The sequence below is a fragment of the Microcebus murinus genome, chromosome 14 (assembly GCF_040939455.1).
Source record: "Microcebus murinus isolate Inina chromosome 14, M.murinus_Inina_mat1.0, whole genome shotgun sequence".
Taxonomy (NCBI): Eukaryota; Metazoa; Chordata; class Mammalia; order Primates; family Cheirogaleidae; genus Microcebus; species Microcebus murinus.
Window position 1 is genome coordinate 72,483,512 of NC_134117.1, and position 21,109 is coordinate 72,504,620.

A 21,109-nucleotide genomic window follows, 5' to 3' on the forward strand; every position below is an offset into this window, starting at 1 on the left:
GCACTGTGGCCTCTTATTCGGGAAGGGACCCCCCACGGTGTGTGAGCGAGCTTTTATATCTAAGCTGTTACTCACTGATCATGCATCTGCCCTCTCCAGTGATTGGTGTGCCCCCTGCGATCATGCATCTGCCCTCTCCAGTGATTGGTGTGCCCCCTGCGATCATGCATCTGCCCTCTCCAGTGATTGGTGTGCCCCCCCCCATCATGCATCTGCCCTCTCCAGTGATTGGTGTGCCCCCTGCGATCATGCATCTGCCCTCTCCAGTGATTGGTGTGCCCCCTGCGATCATGCATCTGCCCCCTCCAGTGATTGGTGTGCCCCCTGTGATCATGCATCTGCCCTCTCCAGTGATTGGTGTGCCCCCTGCGATCATGCATCTGCCCTCTCCAGTGATTGGTGACCCTGTTGCAGCAGTGTGTGCAGCTAGCGTTACAGCTCTTGTTACAGCTCTTATTCATTTGACTGGGGAAAGAACCGAGCGGCACACGAAGAGTCGGAGAACAGCCTTTATTCTTCTACAGCAGGCTCAGCACACCTGGTGTTACAGCTCTCTTCATGTATTCTGATCTTCTCCCCTTCTTGCCCTTCTGCTCCTGCTTTTATACCCTTGGTAGGGCTCAAAAAGCATCCAATCAACAACAAGCTTCAACATCCAATCAAAAACAGTGGGATTCAAAAATTACCCAATCAGGATCACGCAAACAGTGTGGCCGGAAACAGCCAGCGGCACACGTGGGGTCCCAGCGGCAAGCAGGGTCCTGGTAGCACTCGGGGTCCCGGGGACCTCTCTGTGCCACGAGGCCCGGCCCCAGCAGTGTGCCCTCCAACTGGCCATGTGCAGCGCTGGCCCGCGGAGATGTAGAGTGACAGGGAGGCAGCAAGCGGCCGTGTCCCGCTGGCCAACATTTTCCGCATCATTCCTGCCTTTTGATGCCCTTATCCGTTTACACAGAGGCATCAACCTCTCTATGAATCTAATAACTGCATTGGGCCCCATTACCACAGGCCTTTGACTTTGGTAGTTACAATTTCTGATTGGTTTACATCCCCAGAGAGCCCCAACCAAGAACACAGAGGCACCCCATGTAAACCCAGAAAAGGATTACCAAAGCAAGTTAGTCCAGTCTCTTGGGGCGAAGGCCCCAAGTCCAATTCCCATGTGAGTCCAGACCAGTGGTCCCATACAGTCCTTGGCTTCTAGCCAGACTTAGGGACAATCCATATACATTGGCCCTTATGTTGTGGGCATACCTAAGGGCTTGGATGAGCGCCCATAACTCTGCCCTCTGGCTGACCATCCCTGAGGCAGAGGGGCTGACATGATGACTTTGCTCCCTGTGGTGACTGCGTGGCCAGCCGTTGGCCATCCTGGGTGTAGCTGCTGCCGTCCGTGTAGAGCTCCAGGCCAGGCACTGGCAATGGACCATCCCCCAAGTCTGGCCAGCTTGCACAGACCTCCTCCACGGCCTCGGCACAGTCCTGGTCTGGGGCCCTGGCCCGGTAGGAAGGAAGGTGGCAGGGTTCAAGGTCCGCACAGGACACCCTGCCCAAACACGCCAGTCCGCCTCCTTGACCAGCAAGATGGTCGCTGCCAGTGCCCGCAGACAAGGCAGCCATCCCAACGCTACCCAGTCCAGCCACGTGGATGCCAGGCCACTGGCCTCTGCCTGGGCCCACAGTCTGCCAGGACCCCCATAGGTACCTGCTCTCGCCTCTGAGGGCAGCTTGTTCAGCCTCAAGCCAGGCCTGGAGCTCCCACATCACCTATTCCAGCGTCTTCTTCATCCGTTCCAGGTGTGCACGTGTGTCCTGCTCCTTCTTCAGCTCCTCGGCCATCATGGCGGCATCGGTGATGGCCTGTTGGGCCTTCTCTGCCTCCCGCCTCCCCTGGACAGCCTCCTCCACCTCCCCACTCAGCTGGGCCAAACCCGCCTCGAGCTTCCTCTTCTGGTTCAGAGGCCTGTGTTCTGCGAATGCAGGATGTTAGGCTGAGGTGCTCAGTGGCCTCCAGCAGCTCCTGCTCCGCCAGCCGCCGCTGCGCTCACCCTGCTCCCGCGCAGCCCACAGCTCCTGCAGCTCCGAAGCCAGCAGCACGGCCGGCGCCCCAGGGCCTGCGCCTGCTCGCGGAGCTCAGCCGCCACTCCCCTTCCCGCCCTGCCTGCTCCTCCGTCCGCGGGGCCTGCAGCAGCGTGTGGCCGCCTGGGCCTCCGTGGCCCGACACGTAGCATGGCCCAGCTGCAGCTCCAGGTCCCTGAGGTCCCCCTCCATCTTCTTCTTGAGCCTCAGTGCTTTGTTGCAGGCCCCGGTCTCAGCACCCAGGAGGCCTGCAGGGACTCCACTGCCCGCTGGCGGCTGAGCCTCAGGTCAGCGCACTCCTCATCTTTCTCTGCCAGCTTCTTCTTGGCCTCCTCCAGCTCCTCGGTCCTCTGGATGGCGTCTGCCTCACGCCCGCTCAGCAGGTCCCGCCCCAAGAGAGGCACCAGACAGTCTGGCATGTGGAGGACCTCGTGCCTTATAACTGAATGTTCCGCTCCAACATCCACAAATGTCATCTGTTGGCCCCTACTTCCATCTTGACTGTGGGTTCCCGAGGGCTGAAGGAACCCGGTGGGCCCAACTTGGAGTCAATGCCAGTGAGCCCCACTGGCTCTTGGGCTTCCAGTTTCTGTTGGGTTGTCCTGAACGGGGCCCTCCCTTTCGACAGGTGACTTCTTTTGTGGGGACATTCATTCTTCCAGTGGCTGAACCCCTTGCAACTGGCACACTGGTCTCCCACCAGGGGTGCCCGTCCTCTGGTTCCCCCCTTTACTAGCTGACTTCCCTTGTGGGGGCATTCATTCCTCCAGTGGCCAAACCCCTTGCAACTGGTACATTGGTCTCCTGCCAGGGGCGCCTGTCCTCTGGTTCCCCCCTTTTGTGGGGGTCTGGGCCGCCTGGACGGGTCGGATCTACCAAGGGCAGCAGCCAGGAGGGCAGCCTTTTTCTTCATCCTTTGGTCTTCCTCCCTCTAAGCAGTCCGGTCCCGGTTGACGTACACCTTCTGGGCCACTTCCATTAACTGCGTGATGCTCATGCCTGCGAATCCTTCGAGTTTCTGCAGCTTCCTCTGGATGGCGGAGGCCGATTGCCCGACGAACGCTGCATTCACCATTCTCTGGTTTTCGGCTGCCTCCAGATCAATAGGTGTGTCTATCCGGTATGCCTCACAGAGGCGCTCGTAGAACTCACTGGGTGACTCCTCTGGCTTCTGGGTAATTAGGAAGCTTGTTCATGTTGCTCGGCTTTTTGGCCCCTTCCCGCACTCCTTGGAGAAGAGCCTCTCGGTCCCGCTCGAGTGCCGCTGTCCTTCTGGTGCGCTGAAACCCCACTCTGGGTTGGTCTCGGGCACCGCTCGTGATGCCCACTGTTCCACATCCGGGTGCCCGCCGGCGCCCGCTCGTGCAGCCACTTCCGAGTTCCAGTCATGAGCCAACGCCGTTCTTCCGTACTGAAGAGAGACAGCAGGAGTTGCCGGCATCTTCCACGTGGGGCGGTGAGTGTGGAAGGTAGACTCCAGGAGGTCGACGAGGGCCCGCGGTTTCTCCGAGTAGGACGGGGTGTGGTGTTTCCAACTCAACAGATCGGTGGTGGAGAAAGGCTGATAATACAGGGCAGGTTGCCCCGGCTGGATGGTTCTGTCATCCCGAACCTGCGGCGGACCTCGCATTTCATGCTGACACATCTGGAAGGCCGGGGCAGATCGCAACTAATGGATAAGTGGTGAAGAAGCAGTCCCAGTCGCCACTCTCCACACTGAACGCATGGAACTTATCAGCATGCACCTTAGAACTGTTGGCTTGGATTCAAACCCTCCGTGTTTATCCAGCGCTCCTGTCCCCTACACCACCCAACAACACTGCTTTTCTGAACCTGGTCCCTGCCCAGACTCTGGTCCCTGCTCTGGTTCCTAACCAGCACTCCTGTCCCCTACACCGCCCAACAACACCCCTTTTCTGAACCTTGTCCCTGCCCAGACTCTGGCCCCTGCTCTGGTTCCTAACCAGCGCTCCTGTCCCCAACACCGCCCAACAACACCCCTTTTCTGAACCTTGTCCCTGCCCAGACTCTGGTCCCTGCTCTGGTTCCTAACCAGCGCTCCTGTCCCCAATACCGCCCAACAACACCCCTTTTCTGAACCTTGTCCCTGCCCAGACTCTGGCCCCTGCTCTGGTTCCTAACCAGCACTCCAGTCCCCTACACCGCCCGACAACACCCCTTTTCTGAACCTTGTCCCTGCCCAGACTCTGGTCCCTGCTCTGGTTCCTAACCAGCGCTCCTGTCCCCTACACCGCCCGATAACACCCCTTTTCTGAACCTTGTCCCTGCCCAGACTCTGGTCCCTGCTCTGGTTCCTAACCAGCACTCCTGTCCCCTACACCGCCTGACAACACCCCTTTTCTGAACCTTGTCCCTGCCTAGACTCTGGTCCCTGCTCTGGTTCCTAACCAGCGCTCCTGTCCCCTACACCGCCTGACAACACCCCTTTTCTGAACCTTGTCCCTGCCCAGACTCTGGTCCCTGCTCTGGTTCCTAACCAGCGCTCCTGTCCCCTACACCGCCCGACAACACCCCTTTTCTGAACCTTGTCCCTGCCCAGACTCTGGTCCCTGCTCTAGCTCCTAACCAGCGCTCCTGTCCCCTACACCGCCCAACAACACCCCTTTTCTGAACCTTGTCCCTGCCCAGACTCTGGTCCCTGCTCTGGTTCCTAACCAGCGCTCCAGTCCCCTACACTGCCCAACAACACCCCTTTTCTGAACCTTGTCCCTGCCCAGACTCTGGTCCCTGCTCTGGTTCCTAACCAGCACTCCTGTCCCCTACACCGCCCGACAACACCCCTTTTCTGAACCTTGTCCCTGCCCAGACTCTGGCCCCTGCTCTGGTTCCTAACCAGCGCTCCTGTCCCCTACACCGCCCAACAACACCCCTTTTCTGAACCTTGTCCCTGCCCAGACTCTGGTCCCTGCTCTGGTTCCTAACCAGCGCTCCAGTCCCCTACACTGCCCAACAACACCCCTTTTCTGAACCTTGTCCCTGCCCAGACTCTGGTCCCTGCTCTGGTTCCTAACCAGCACTCCTGTCCCCTACACCGCCCGACAACACCCCTTTTCTGAACCTTGTCCCTGCCCAGACTCTGGTCCCTGCTCTGGTTCCTAACCAGCACTCCTGTCCCCTACACCGCCTGACAACACCCCTTTTCTGAACCTTGTCCCTGCCCAGACTCTGGTCCCTGCTCTGGTTCCTAACCAGCGCTCCTGTCCCCTACACCGCCCGACAACACCCCTTTTCTGAACCTTGTCCCTGCCCAGACTCTGGTCCCTGCTCTAGCTCCTAACCAGCGCTCCTGTCCCCTACACCGCCCAACAACACCCCTTTTCTGAACCTTGTCCCTGCCCAGACTCTGGTCCCTGCTCTGGTTCCTAACCAGCACTCCTGTCCCCTACACCGCCCGACAACACCCCTTTTCTGAACCTTGTCCCTGCCCAGACTCTGGCCCCTGCTCTGGTTCCTAACCAGCGCTCCTGTCCCCTACACCGCCCAACAACACCCCTTTTCTGAACCTTGTCCCTGCCCAGACTCTGGTCCCTGCTCTGGTTCCTAACCAGCGCTCCAGTCCCCTACACTGCCCAACAACACCCCTTTTCTGAACCTTGTCCCTGCCCAGACTCTGGTCCCTGCTCTGGTTCCTAACCAGCACTCCTGTCCCCTACACCGCCCGACAACACCCCTTTTCTGAACCTTGTCCCTGCCCAGACTCTGGTCCCTGCTCTGGTTCCTAACCAGCACTCCTGTCCCCTACACCGCCTGACAACACCCCTTTTCTGAACCTTGTCCCTGCCCAGACTCTGGTCCCTGCTCTGGTTCCTAACCAGCGCTCCTGTCCCCTACACCGCCCAACAACACCCCTTTTCTGAACCTTGTCCCTGCCCAGACTCTGGTCCCTGCTCTGGTTCCTAACCAGCGCTCCAGTCCCCTACACCGCCTGACAACACCCCTTTTCTGAACCTCGTCCCTGCCCAGACTCTGGCCCCTGCTCTGGTTCCTAACCAGCGCTCCTGTTCCCTACGCCACCCAACACTCCTTTTCTGAACCTCGTCCCTGCCCAGACTCTCATCCCTGCTTTCAGGTATCCGCCTAGCTGGGTCCCTTGAGGAAACTTAGGCACATGTTGGCAATCACCATTATGCCCACATCACCACAGAACCCCAGATTAGGACCCACTCAAACCCCGTACATTCCCTTACCTGGGGGATCCTGTCCTTAGGAGCAGAAGGGCTCCTCTTCCATCCCACTGACAGGCCTACACCCTAGGAGCCGATGGGGCTCCTCTTCTGTCCCACTGAAGGGCCTACACCCTAGGAGCTGAGGGCTCCTCTTCTGTCCCACTGACAGGCCTACACCCTAGGAGCTGAGGGCTCCTCTTCTGTCCCACTGACAGGCCTACACCCTAGGAGCTGATGGGGCTCCTCTTCCGTCCCAATGACAGGCCTACACCCTAGGCGCTGAGGGCTCCTCTTCCGTCCCAATGACAGGCCTACACCCTAGGAGCTGAGGGCTCCTCTTCTGTCCCACTGACGGGCCTACACCCTAGGAGCTGAGGGCTCCTCTTCTGTCCCACTGACAGGCCTACACCCTAGGAGCTGATGGGGCTCCTCTTCCGTCCCACTGACAGGCCTACACCCTAGGAGCTGATGGGGCTCCTCTTCCGTCCCAATGATGGGCCTACACCCTAGGAGCTGAGGGCTCCTCTTCTGTCCCAATGACAGGCCTACACCCTAAGAGCTGATGGGGCTCCTCTTCCGTCCCAATGACAGGCCTACACCCTAAGAGCTGATGGGGCTCCTCTTCCGTCCCACTGACAGGCCTACACCCTAGGAGCTGAGGGCTCCTCTTCCGTCCCAATGACGGGCCTACACCCTAGGAGCTGAGGGCTCCTCTTCTGTCCCAATGATGGGCCTACACCCTAGGAGCTGAGGGCTCCTCTTCTGTCCCAATGACAGGCCTACACCCTAAGAGCTGATGGGCTCCTCTTCTGTCCCACTGACAGGCCTACACCCTAGGAGCTGAGGGCTCCTCTTCCGTCCCAATGACAGGCCTACACCCTAAGAGCTGATGGGGCTCCTCTTCCGTCCCAATGACAGGCCTACACCCTAAGAGCTGATGGGGCTCCTCTTCCGTCCCAATGACGGGCCTACACCCTAGGAGCTGATGGGGCTCCTCTTCTGTCCCACTGACAGGCCTACACCCTAGGAGCTGAGGGCTCCTCTTCCGTCCCAATGACAGGCCTACACCCTAGGAGCTGATGGGCTCCTCTTCCGTCCCACTGACGGGCCTACACCCTAGGAGCTGAGGGCTCCTCTTCCGTCCCAATGACAGGCCTACACCCTAGGAACTGATGGGGCTCCTCTTCCGTCCCACTGACAGGCCTACACCCTAGGAGCTGATGGGGCTCCTCTTCCGTCCCACTGACAGGCCTACACCCTAGGAGCTGATGGGCTCCTCTTCCGTCCCAATGACAGGCCTACACCCTAGGAGCTGATGGGGCTCCTCTTCTGTCCCACTGACAGGCCTACACCCTAGGAGCTGATGGGGCTCCTCTTCTGTCCCACTGACAGGCCTACACCCTAGGAGCTGAGGGCTCCTCTTCCGTCCCAATGACAGGCCTACACCCTAGGAGCTGATGGGGCTCCTCTTCTGTCCCAATGACAGGCCTACACCCTAGGAGCTGATGGGGCTCCTCTTCTGTCCCACTGACAGGCCTACACCCTAGGAGCTGATGGGCTCCTCTTCCGTCCCAATGACAGGCCTACACCCTAGGAGCTGATGGGCTCCTCTTCCGTCCCACTGACGGGCCTACACCCTAGGAGCTGATGGGGCTCCTCTTCCGTCCCACTGACAGGCCTACACCCTAGGAGCTGATGGGGCTCCTCTTCCGTCCCACTGACAGGCCTACACCCTAGGAGCTGATGGGGCTCCTCTTCCGTCCCACTGACGGGCCTACACCCTAGGAGCTGATGGGGCTCCTCTTCCGTCCCACTGACAGGCCTACACCCTAGGAGCTGATGGGGCTCCTCTTCCGTCCCACTGACAGGCCTACACCCTAGGAGCTGAGGGCTCCTCTTCCGTCCCAATGACAGGCCTACACCCTAGGAGCTGATGGGGCTCCTCTTCTGTCCCAATGACAGGCCTACACCCTAGGAGCTGATGGGCTCCTCTTCCGTCCCAATGACAGGCCTACACCCTAGGAGCTGAGGGCTCCTCTTCCGTCCCACTGACAGGCCTACACCCTAGGAGCTGATGGGGCTCCTCTTCCGTCCCACTGACAGGCCTACACCCTAGGAGCTGATGGGGCTCCTCTTCTGTCCCACTGACAGGCCTACACCCTAGGAGCTGAGGGCTCCTCTTCTGTCCCAATGACAGGCCTACACCCTAGGAGCTGAGGGCTCCTCTTCTGTCCCAATGACAGGCCTACACCCTAGGAGCTGAGGGCTCCTCTTCTGTCCCAATGACAGGCCTACACCCTAGGAGCTGATGGGCTCCTCTTCCGTCCCAATGACAGGCCTACACCCTAGGAGCTGAGGGCTCCTCTTCCGTCCCAATGACAGGCCTACACCCTAGGAGCTGAGGGCTCCTCTTCCGTCCCACTGACAGGCCTACACCCTAGGAGCTGATGGGGCTCCTCTTCCGTCCCAATGACAGGCCTACACCCTAAGAGCTGATGGGGCTCCTCTTCCGTCCCAATGACGGGCCTACACCCTAGGAGCTGATGGGGCTCCTCTTCCGTCCCACTGACAGGCCTACACCCTAGGAGCTGAGGGCTCCTCTTCCGTCCCACTGACAGGCCTACACCCTAGGAGCTGAGGGCTCCTCTTCTGTCCCACTGACAGGCCTACACCCTAGGAGCTGATGGGCTCCTCTTCTGTCCCACTGACGGGCCTACACCCTAGGAGCTGAGGGCTCCTCTTCCGTCCCAATGACAGGCCTACACCCTAGGAGCTGAGGGCTCCTCTTCCGTCCCAATGACAGGCCTACACCCTAGGAGCTGATGGGGCTCCTCTTCTGTCCCACTGACAGGCCTACACCCTAGGAGCTGATGGGGCTCCTCTTCTGTCCCAATGACGGGCCTACACCCTAGGAGCTGATGGGGCTCCTCTTCTGTCCCAATGACGGGCCTACACCCTAGGAGCTGAGGGCTCCTCTTCTGTCCCACTGACAGGCCTACACCCTAGGAGCTGATGGGGCTCCTCTTCTGTCCCAATGACGGGCCTACACCCTAGGAGCTGATGGGGCTCCTCTTCTGTCCCACTGACAGGCCTACACCCTAAGAGCTGAGGGCTCCTCTTCTGTCCCACTGACAGGCCTACACCCTAGGAGCTGATGGGGCTCCTCTTCTGTCCCAATGACGGGCCTACACCCTAGGAGCTGAGGGCTCCTCTTCTGTCCCACTGACAGGCCTACACCCTAGGAGCTGATGGGGCTCCTCTTCCATCCACTGACAGGCCTCCTCCCCAGGAGCCGAATGGGCTCCTCTTCTGTCCTGCTGATGGACCTAACCCTTCTTAGGAGACAATCGGGCTTCTCTTCCGTCCCACTGACAGGGCCTACACCCTCAGGCGGATCCCGGGGACCCTACCTTGTCTAACGTTCTGGCCTTGGTCTGCCACTCCAGCTGGCTAAGCCCGGCACCCACCTGCTCAGCCTCTCACTATTGCCCTTGGCTAACAGCACCGTGAAGGCCAGCACCTGCCAGGAGGCCTGTCACAGTGTGTGCATCAGTGCCCCTGCTTCCCCTCCCTCAGCAAGGCCTCGCCAAGCTTATTGCCCTTGGCGCTGAAGGAGAGAGATACTGCTCAGTGCCGTCCACTGTCTGGGTGCAGTCCGCTCACCGTCTGCGCCGTTTGTGCCCTTCTCCGTCTGCACTGTTCACCGTTCCAGTGGCTTCAAGGGATCATCGTGGTTGGCTTTCCCCGTCAGGGAACCAAAATGTTGGGGCAATGTGTGCAGCTAGCGTTACATCTCTTGGTACAGCTCCTATTCGTTTGACCCGGGAAAGAACCAAGCGGCACAGGAAGAATCAGAGAACAGCCTTGATTCTTCTACAGCAGGATCAGCACGCCTGGTGTTACAGCTCTCTTCGTGTCTTCTGATATTCTCCCCTTCTTGCCCTTCTGCTCCTGCTTTTATACCCTTGGTGGGGTTCAAAAAGCATCCAATCAACTACAAGCTTTAACATCCAATCAAAAACAGTGGGATTCATAAATTACCCAATCAGGATCACACAAACAGCGTGGCTGGATACAGGCAGCAGCACGTGGGCCCTGGGGGCCCCTGCGGCAAGTGGGGCCCCAGGCGGCTCTCTGTGCGGGCCGGGCCCAGCAGTGTGCCCTCCAACCGGCCACGCGCAGCGCTGGCTGGCGGAGATGCGGAGCTACAGGGAGGCGGCAAGCGGCGTGTCCCTGCGCCCGACGTTTTCCGCATCAAGCCCCCACCGATCATGCTTCTGCCCTCTACAGTGATTGGTGAGCACGCCCCCCCACCATCTTTTCCCAGCCTCTTACTTCATCCGGCCCCTGACTGGCTCTTAACCTGTTCCGGGTACTGGGGAGAGGCTCTGGTCTCAGCGCTTTTCCTCACTATCTTATTTCATCCCATAATGCACTCATAATGCCCTGCGGTTAGCTGTGGCCAGCAAGCAAGCAGTAAACAGAAGCTAAAAAAAAATGGCCGTTAGCCTAGTAGCCCAGTATCTTGCAGTCACATGGACTCCAGCGTGGGCCTCTGTTGGGCAAAGACCTTCAGCCCTGGGCTCAGAAGTGCAGCCACAGCTCTTGCCTACACGGCCGGGACTCTCTCAGGGGCTCAGCCACACAGGCATGCTCATGACGTTGAGCCGCCTCTCTCCTGCAAACGCACCCTTCTCTAGTAAAGGTCACTTTCGCTGCCCCTGCCCAGGCTCTGGTGACCTCAGGCTCCTGGCCCCACCGTCAGGCACAGGGAATCCCAGACCAGCGCCTAAATACAAAGAAAAGTTACAGGCGGAAGTAGCAGGTGCAGCAGCTTCAGTGGGAGGTGGAGGGGGAGAGGACTGGGAGAAGAATCTCTGAGGCCCAGGGGAGCCCTGGGCGTGGAGGACGCACCTGCCCAGCAACAGCACATGCCCGGCCTGGCCTGGATGCTGCTGTTTTGCCAGCCTTGCCTGGGCCCTGCACTTAGTAAGACCCCTGGGATCGGCTTCTGTTTGGGCAGGGTGGGCGATTTTTTCGGTGTTGTTCAGTTGCAGTTGCCTTTGGGAATGGGAAAAAGTGACCCAGACATAGCTTTGAACCTGGGGCCCCCAGCCTGAACTTGGAGGAGACAGGAAGGTGCCCTCGTTAGTCACTCTGTTTCTGTGGGGCCACGGTGGGGAACAAAGGTCGCTCATGTGTGCTGGCATTGCAGGCTTTTCGACAGGCGGTGGCCACTACCCCCAGTAGCACCAGCTTCCGGGAGGATTGTCCAAGGCAGCAAAGCACCCCCAGCCCAGAATATTCTTCACGGCCTTCGCAGACCACTGAGCAGCATAGAGGGGAAGGGAAGAGAGGAGAAGGAAGCTCAGAATACCAGGACAGCCTGCTGGTTTCGGATGAGGGATATCGTGAGAAGATGCTTCTCTCTCTGGGCACATGGACAGTGGACTCCTAAGGTTAGTTTTTCTCATAGGAAGTCAAGAACCTAAAAGTGTGCATACCCTTTCATGTAATATTTCCACTCTGGTAGTCACCCTAAAAAATTGATCCTAGGTTTAAAAATCTACACACAAATATAGTCACCTCAGTATTATTTATAACAGCCAAAGCTTAAAATACACCAATTAACTAACAATAGAGGATTGGTCACTTACACCACTGCATGTCGTCAGCCACGACATGTGATGTCTAGGAAAAATGTGTAATCTCATGGCGACGTGTTTATGCCTTTCGGTAGACACGCAGCACCACTCTGTGAAGCGTGCCGCCACAGGCACGGCCCTGCCAGGGGGCGGAGCAGGCACGGGCACGGCCCTGCCAGGGGGCGGAGCAGCCACGGCACGGCCCTGCCAGGGGGCGGAGCAGCCACGGCACGGCCCTGCCAGGGGGCGGAGCAGCCACAGGCAGCGCCAAGGACGGAGCAGCGGCAAGTGCAAGTCAACTCCGTCCAGCGGGGATAGGGACTATGCTTTATTTTCTTTTGGGTATTTTCAAAACTATCTCTGATGAATGGACATTTTTGATCATTATTGGGATGACTTACAAAGAACTTCAGGCTGAAAGCAAATCACAGCCTTTCCGTGCCTCAGTGGCGGGCCCTGGGTGGTGCCAGGAGACAGCCTCTCCACGCAGGGGCTTCGTGTTGACAGGGCCCAGAGAGATGCGGGAGAGGCGCTGGCTCCGCGTGCAGCTGCAGGGCGTGACTTTCCCTGCGGGGGACCCCGCAGCGCCCCGGAGGAGCCTGAGCCCTCTCCAGGGCACAGCGTCCCCCACGTGCTGCAGGGGACCCTGCAGCGCCCCGGAGGAGCCTGAGCCCTCTCCAGGGCACAGCGTCCCCCACGTACTGCAGGGGACCCCGCAGCGCCCCGGAGGAGCCTGAGCCCTCTCCAGGGCACAGCGTCCCCCACGTACTGCAGGGGACCCCGCAGCGCCCCGGAGGAGCCTGAGCCCTCTCCAGGGCACAGCGTCCCCCACGGTGCTGCAGGGGACCCCGCAATGCCCCGGAGGAGCCTGAGCCCTCTCCAGGGCACAGCGTCCCCCACGTACTGCAGGGGACCCCGCAACGCCCCGGAGGAGCCTGAGCCCTCTCCAGGGCACAGTGTCCCCCACGGTGCTGCAGGGGACCCCGCAATGCCCCGGAGGAGCCTGAGCCCTCTCCAGGGCACAGCGTCCCCCACGTACTGCAGGGGACCCCGCAACGCCCCGGAGGAGCCTGAGCCCTCTCCAGGGCACAGTGTCCCCCACGGTGCTGCAGGGGACCCCGCAACGCCCCGGAGGAGCCTGAGCCCTCTCCAGGGCACAGCGTCCCCCACGTGCTGCAGGGGAGGTGATAGCTCCCTCCTGGGTGCCCCAACAGAGCTCGAGGGTGGACAGACCCAAACAGCAGGCCGACCATGTGTCCTTAGTCCTGGGTGGTGAGCACTGAAGAAGCTTCATGGACCAGAAGAGGTAGCAGATGGTCACCTGGCAGTTCTGTCCCCCAAACTCTGTCTCTTTCTACTCTGCAAGTCATAGAATGAGTAATTTGCTCACTCTTCCCAGAGGTCTGGTCCCAGGACAGAGACACAATTGCCACGTGTGTGTCCTGTTTATTGTCCGCAGAGACACTGGCATCCCTCGTGTCAGGGGTGAGAGGACTCACACCTGGCAGGACTTGGCACACGTTTCCACACTTCTTCCTCATCACTGCTATTTTCCTTTTATCCACACCAAGAGAGGACATTTTGTCCTCAGGTGTGCTTCTAGACCCCACAGACTTGTGCCAAAACCATGTCATGGTCTCAGAAACTGTACCTGTCTCTTAAGAAATTTAAAACCATCAGCAAAGTAATTAGCTGGACATCTCCCACTGGGTCAACTTGGATACAGATGTCTGAGCTCAAGTGCTTTCAAATAGGACATCTGAAGACTTTGACAGAGGGTAGGGCCCCCTGGGCCAGAGATCATGAGAGCTGTGTACGTAAGGATTGTACTTGCCCTTCGTACACAGATGGGGAAAGTGAGGCTCGGAGAGAGGGAAACTGGCTGGCCCAAATTCCTGGCAGAACCAGGGCAGAGGCTAAGATGCATCATACCACTAGTGACCTGAGGTCCTCTTCTCCCCACACGCAGCCGAGCAGGAGAATGACTCAGGGATCACACATATTTGGAGCCGCACAGACCACTTCTTCTGGGTGGTGAAGTCTTTCTGGAATCCCTGGGCTCTCCAGATCTACCTGCAAACCCCATTGTCAGTTGTCAGGTACTGGGCCACCTCCTCCCACTCCACCCACACGCAGTGACACACACAGCCCCGTGCCCCTCCCTCCTGGCCTCCAGGGTGCTGGGGCCAAGGGGTTCCCGCATGTGCTTGGGGAAAGCCCAGCTCTGCCTGAAACCTTCTGAGGTCCAGAGTTCGAGGTGGCTGTGTCATCTGCCTCCACCCTAAGCAAGGGGAGGAAAGGCAGGAGAGACTCGGCCTGGAAGAATCCTCAGCAGACTCTGCCCTGCTTTGACACTCAACGGGACCACACTGCCACACAGGACAAACTCCCCGTGCCAGTGCCGAGGGTCCGACTTCCCTTCCTGATGGCCTGGGAGGGCCGTTGGCACCTCCACTGACCACTGAGACATGGGGCGCACAGAGGGTGGGTCAGCGTGCGGTGGGGCAGGGGCGGCTCAGGAGCGTCTGCCTCCTCGCATCCTGCCCGCTGCACACCAGCTGTGGCCTCGAGCTCATCTGCCCCCAGTGCCATCACCCCATATCCGGGAGGGGAACACGGCCAGGAGATGGTGCAGGGTTGACTGCCTTGGAATATGCTAGATAGATGTGGCGCTGTATCTATTTATTCCCCCAAATTCCAGTAAATGGCTAAATGGAGTTAAAAGCCATAAATCCATAAAGGAGAAAAGAAAAGGATGGTAGCAGACGAGAGATGTCAAAATCTTGGAAGTTAGAAAGGTGAGAGAAAGCTGAGCCTACAGCACGGGAGACAGCAAGAAGCCTGTGGACACGTGTCACCAAGTCCTGCGAAAGGCTGTGCACTGCAGGGCCGGGACCGGTGGGCGGGGATGTCGCACGGGGCTGAGATCAGAGGTTTCGTGAAACTCGGATTAAGGAGGACTATACCCTCCCATCCTCTCCACCCGGCAGGGCCAGGTGGGTCCTTCCCAGAACCCTCAGGACACACAACACCCTTCCCGGGGACCTGAAGAGGACAAGCTCTGACTTCAGGGACGTGAGTCCTGCTAAGGACTTGGGCGGGCACCCTGCTGTGAGGGAGGAAGTGGTCTTTGAGAAGAGCCTTGGCGTCCTCAGCCCCTGCTCTGTCCGCTCCCCTGAGCCGAGCATCCAGAGCGGGGACGGGTGCTCCTGATCTGCCCTCGAGGAAGTGGGCTGACACTCAGGGTCTCTCTGCAGATGGCTCGGTCCCCTGTGCTCGTGCTGCTGGGAAGGCCCCTGATGGACCAGCGTCAGTCCTCACCCGCACACACCCCAGACCCAGAGTTTCCAATCAGCTTTTGGCGTCTCAGTTTGGATTTTAATTTAATTTAATTTGGTTTTTTTAATTTCAGCATATGACGGGGGTACAAATGTTTAGGTTATGTATATTGCCTTTGCTCCACCCAATTCAGAACTTCAACCGCACCCTTTGGTGTAAATATACCTGTCCCCTCCTCCCCCTCCTACCTGCCCAACACGCAATGAATGTTACTTCCACATGTGCACTTAAGTGTTGATCAGTTAAAACAAATTTGCTGGTGAGTACATGTGGTGCTGGTTTTTCCATTCTTGGGATACTTCACTTAGTAGAATGGGTTCCAGCTCTATCCAGGATAATACAAGAGGTGCTAGATCACCATTGTTTTTTGTTGTTAAATAGTACTCCATGGTATACATATACCACATTTTATTAATCCACTCATGTATTGATGGGCACTTGGGTTGTTTCCACATCTTTACAATTGTGAATTGTGCTGCTATAAGCATTCAAGTCCAGATGTCGTTTTTTATAGAATGTTTTTTGTTCCTTCAGGTAGATGCCCAGTAAAGGGATTGCTGGATCAAATAGTAGATCTACTTGTAGCTATTTGAGGTATCTCCATATTGCTTTCCACAGAGGTTGCACTAGTGTGCAGTCCCACCAGCAGTTCCTCTCTCTCCGCATCCACACCAACATTTATTGTTTTGGGATTTTTTGATAAATGCCATTCTCATTGGAGTTAAGTGATATCTCATTGTAGTTTTGATTTGCATTTCCCTAATAATTAGAGATGTTGAGCACTTTTTTAATATGTTTCTTGGCCATTATTCTGTCTTCTTTTGAAAAGTTTCTGTTCAGGTCCCTTGCCCACTTTTTGATAGGGTTGTTTGGTTTTTTTCTTGCTGATTTTCCTGAGTTCTCTATAGATTCTAGTTATCAGCCCTTTATCGAATGTGTAACATGCAAATATTTTCTCCCATTCTGTAGGTTGCTTGTTTGCTTTCATGATAGTTTCCTTGGCTGTGCAGAAGCTTTTTAATTTAATCAGGTCCCATTTATTTATTGTTGTTACTGTGATTGCCTTTGGGGTCTTCTTCATAAATTCTTTGCCTAGGCCAATGTCTATAAGTTTTTCCAACATTTTCTTCTAGAATTCCTAAGGTTTCACGCCTTAGGTTTAAGTCTGTTATCCACTGAGTTGATTTTTGTGAGAGGTGAAAGGTGCAGATCCTATTTCAGTCTTCTGCATGTACCTATCCAATTTTCACAGCACCATTTACTGAATAAGGATTCTTTTCCCCAGTGTATGTTTTTGTCTTCTTTGTCAAAGATTAAATGGCAGTATGAGGATGGTTTTATATCTGGGTTCTCAGTTCTGTTCCATTGATCTATGTATGTCTCTGTTCTTGTGCCAGTAACATGATGTTTTAGATACTATAGCCTTGTAGTATAGCTTGAAGTCTAGTAAATTAATGCTTCCCAATTTGTTCTTTTTGCTTAAGATTGCTTTTGCTATACAGGGTCTTCTCTGGTTCCATACAAATCATAGAATTATTTTCTCTAGATCTGTGAAAAATGATATGAGTATTTTAATAGGGATTGCATTGAATCTGCAGATCACTTTGGGTAGTATAGACATTTTAACAATGTTGATTCTGCCAACCCATGAGCATGGTATGGTTTTCCACCTGTTTACGTTCTCTGCTATTTCCTTCCTCAGTGTTTCGTAGTTCTCCAAATACTACTGAAGTGGAGAATAAGGACACATCTGGAAGTCCCAGGGCCCCACCCACCACCTGAGGCACTACAGTGCCTCTCTAAAGGAACAAGAGCTGGTTACAGGACACAAATTTATTTTTTATATATTTTACAGACAGGTTTTCTCTGTAGCCCAGGTTGGAATGCAATGGCTCCATTGTAGCTCATGCTCCTGAGCTGAAGTGATCTTCCCACCTCAGCCTCTCAAGTAGCTAGGACTACAGGCATGAGCCATCGCATCTGGCTAATTTTTTTAAATTTTTTGTAAAGACAGGGTCTTGCTATGTTTGTTGCCCAGGCTGGTCTCAAATTCCCTTGCTCAAGTGATCCTCCCACCTCAGCCTCCCGAAGTGCTGGGAGTACAGGTGTGAGCCACTGCACTCTACCTGGATTTTCATTTTTAATTTTGTTCTGTTTGAACTTAAGGTAGACAAGTTTAAATTCATCAAACTTCTCAGTTCAGTGCACACTCTCATCATGGGTCCATGTAAGCTCCTCTTTTATTTTGTTTTAGTCTGTTTCCCTGTTATCCTCAAGCCACAGCCCCTGGCCCCCCATAATCAGCCATTATGATGTGCTTAATATAATGTATTAAAAATGTTTATTATTGTATCATATATGTGTGAATTTCTAATTTACGTATATGGCATTGAGATATGCATTCCATTCTTTTTCTTACTTTCTTCACTCAACACCAATGCACTCTTGTGACGTGTAGTTCTATGGATGTTGACAAGGCATAGAGTCGAATATCTGCCACTCACATACCGTGCAGAGCATCCCATCACCCTACACATTCTCTTTTGAGGCCCCCTTGTGGTCAAACCCTCTCCCCGGACCCTAGGCCCTGGCAACTATTGGTCTTTTCCATCCTGTAATTTTGTGGTTTTAGAATGTCACATAAGTAGAGTCTTGTGGGATAACTTCTTTTACTTAGACAAATGTATTTAAAATGTATCCATATGTTATGTGAGCCAATAGTTTGTTCCTTTTTATTTCCGAACAAAATACAGTTGTATTGTTGTACAGTTGTACCACAGTTTGCTTAGCCAATAACCTATTGAAGGATATCTTCATTTTTTCTAGTTTTTCTTGATTGTGAATAAAACTACTATAAACATTTACAGGTTTTTGTGTGAAAGGAAGTTTTCGGTTCATGTAAGTAAATACCTAAGAGTGGGAATGCTGGGTCATCAGGCTAGTGCATGTTTTAATTTATAGGAAACTACCAGACTGTTTTCCAAAGTGTACCATTTTGCATTCCCATCAATAATAAACAAGAGCTCCTCTTGCTCCCCATCCTCACTGACATGTGAGATTGTCAGCTAACTTTGTTTTCAGTTTTAGCCATTCTAATAGGTGAATAGTGCTATCTCATTGGGCTTTAAATTTGCATTTCCTTAATGGCTAAATATGTTGAGCATTTTTTCATATGCTTATTTGCCATCCCTATATCTTCTTTGGTAAGGCATCTATTCAGATCTTTTGCCAATTTTTAATTGGGTTGATTATTTTCTCATTTTTGACTTTTAAAAGCTTTTTATATTTTCTCAACACAAGTTATAAGATATACAATTTAAAAATATTTTCTCCCAATCTCATATTTTCTATCTTCTATTTTTGTTCTGGAATTTTTTTCTAGAGATTTTATGTTTTAGATTTTACTTGTAAATCAAGGATTTTTTTTAAGTTTATTTTTTATATGGAGTGAGGTATGGATCAATGTTCCTTTTTTGTGCATATGGATATACAACTGTTCTTCTGTCTCCATTTTTCTCAAAAGATATGTTTTCTTCACTGAATTGTCTTTGTATCATTTCCAAAATCAGTTCTCTATATATGTGTAGGTCTGTTTCTGGACTCTTTATCCTGTTCCATTAGTCTATTTGTCTATCTTGACACAAATACCACATTATTTTGATTACTACAGTTTCATAAGTTTTGAAATTAGTAAATGTTAGTCTTCCAAACTTGTTCTTCTTTTTCAGGGTTGTTTTGCTTATTCCAGATCAGGGGTGGGAGGCCTTTCCATGTGGGAAGGCTGCATTAATTGAGCTGTAATCAAATAAGGCCACGTTTAAGAAACTTCAATCAGATATATTTAAAAATGTATATTATTTTGTAAAAATCGAACTACTTTGTACTTAATAATTTCAAAAAAATTAAAACTACTTGTTAATTTTAAAGTTAACAAACCTTTTAATGACTTTGCTGTGTCTGCTTTTTGTTGGGAAGCATTTGGATATTTGGTTGCAGCATGGAGGTCTGCACTTTCAGTTGATCCTCTAGATGGCATCAGTCGTTTGTGATCTAAGTGCATCTTGATTTGGGTTTGGTAGGAAAATGTAGATTCACAGCAATAAGTGGTTAAAAAGCAAGAAAGCATTTTTTGGGCATATTGCCAAAGGCATGGGTATTCTACTATTATTTTTCCATACTTCAATTGACTCTTTCTTAGCATCAATGACTTTAAAATGCTGTCTATTGAGAGCTCAGTCAATTCCATCTGTAGTCCTTTAGGTGCCTTGGTGATATCAACTAAGTGAAGCTGAAAAGTTAATTTCAGTGTGATGTCATGATTCTCAAAGTAAGTGAACCTTTCATTGTATTCTCCAATTAATAGGTCTATAACAGCTGCCTATTCTTCAATGATTCCCATATATCATCCTGCCCTTTAATGACCTTTGCTAACTGAGAAAATGTCCATCCAAAATTTCCTTTTGAAGAGTTTTTAAAAAAGATAGCTTTTTTTTAAATGCTTGGCTTTTTTGCCACATATCATGTATAGACTTAGTTGTACCTTGCAAAAAAATATTCAAAGTCATTTTGACATGATATCACACAGAAATGCTGCAATCCTATAGAAATCTTCTTTCATTAATTCACATTGCTGATTCTGTTCTTCATAAAGTTTAACTATCTGTTCTTGCAGAGATAAAACTTTGACTTACAGCTGTCCCTGCAATAGCCAATGCACTTTAGAATGATACAGCAAATTCATACTGAATACCTCATGGTTCACATTTAGCATGTTGTGAAACTGATGATGCTGTGTTACATTTGCATGAGTATATAGTAGTTAGCAATACTTACAACTTGTTGCAAAGTGTCACTTAAAATAGTAGCTTTAGCACAGAAATTTTGCTGATGCAAGATGTAGTGAAAAGAAATGAGAGCATCTGGATCTGTTAATACTTTTTTAATCTGTGCATTAAACCCTTCATGTTTTCCTGACATGGAAGGTGCACCATCTGTACATACACTCACTAAATTTACCAAATCCAGTCCAAGCGGGCCTCACCTTGTGCTCTCCAGCCTCGCACAGCTTCCTCTTGGCCCCCATGCCCGGCCTGTGCCCCATTCCAGGTGCCCCCTCGTCCTGCACATCCTTCCTGAGCCTGTCTTGCCAGCCCCCCACAGCCATCCTTTCTCTCCCTCCCCATGATCCTGCTGCAGGTGGTGCCACTGTAAGGCCTTCCCTTGCCCCCAGCCCTGGCCCCTCACTGCCCTGGCCCTTGCCCTGAGCGCCCACAGTGCTCTCTCCAAACAAAAGCCTGACCAGACCACTCCCAGACCTTGGACTCTTTTGTGACCCTCGACACCCAGGGCTGCCAGGTTGAGCCCCCTCTTGCCTCTCCTCCTGCGCCTCCCCACTGGCAGCCCGGGAGCCACGCAACAGAGTACCCTGCAATTCCTAACATACGCATGCACCTGCTATTTCCCCGCTGCCTGCCTGGTGAGCATCTTAGGCTTCCGGGAGGCAGAACTCAACATCACCCCCTCTGTAAGGGTGTCTGTATGAAGCTGATCGTATAATTGATCATCAAGATCAGGGTGCTTCTAGAAAGACAGGGGTCACTGGCGTGAACAGGATGGTCCCAGCCACACTGTCTCCATGACCACATAGGCAGAGCTGGTCCCTCTAGTCTTTATGCCTAGGAATGTGTCCCCACCTCCACCTAGCTCACCGTGAGGCCTGAGAGTGCCCCTCTGCTGGTCAAAGTCACATGCAATGCCTCACCAAGGCCAAGGGGTCCCTGGCCTGACCCTGCCACCTCGCCACCCCTCCCCCTCCTTCCCTGTGTTCTGCAGCCTGCACATGAACACCCCAGGCTCACT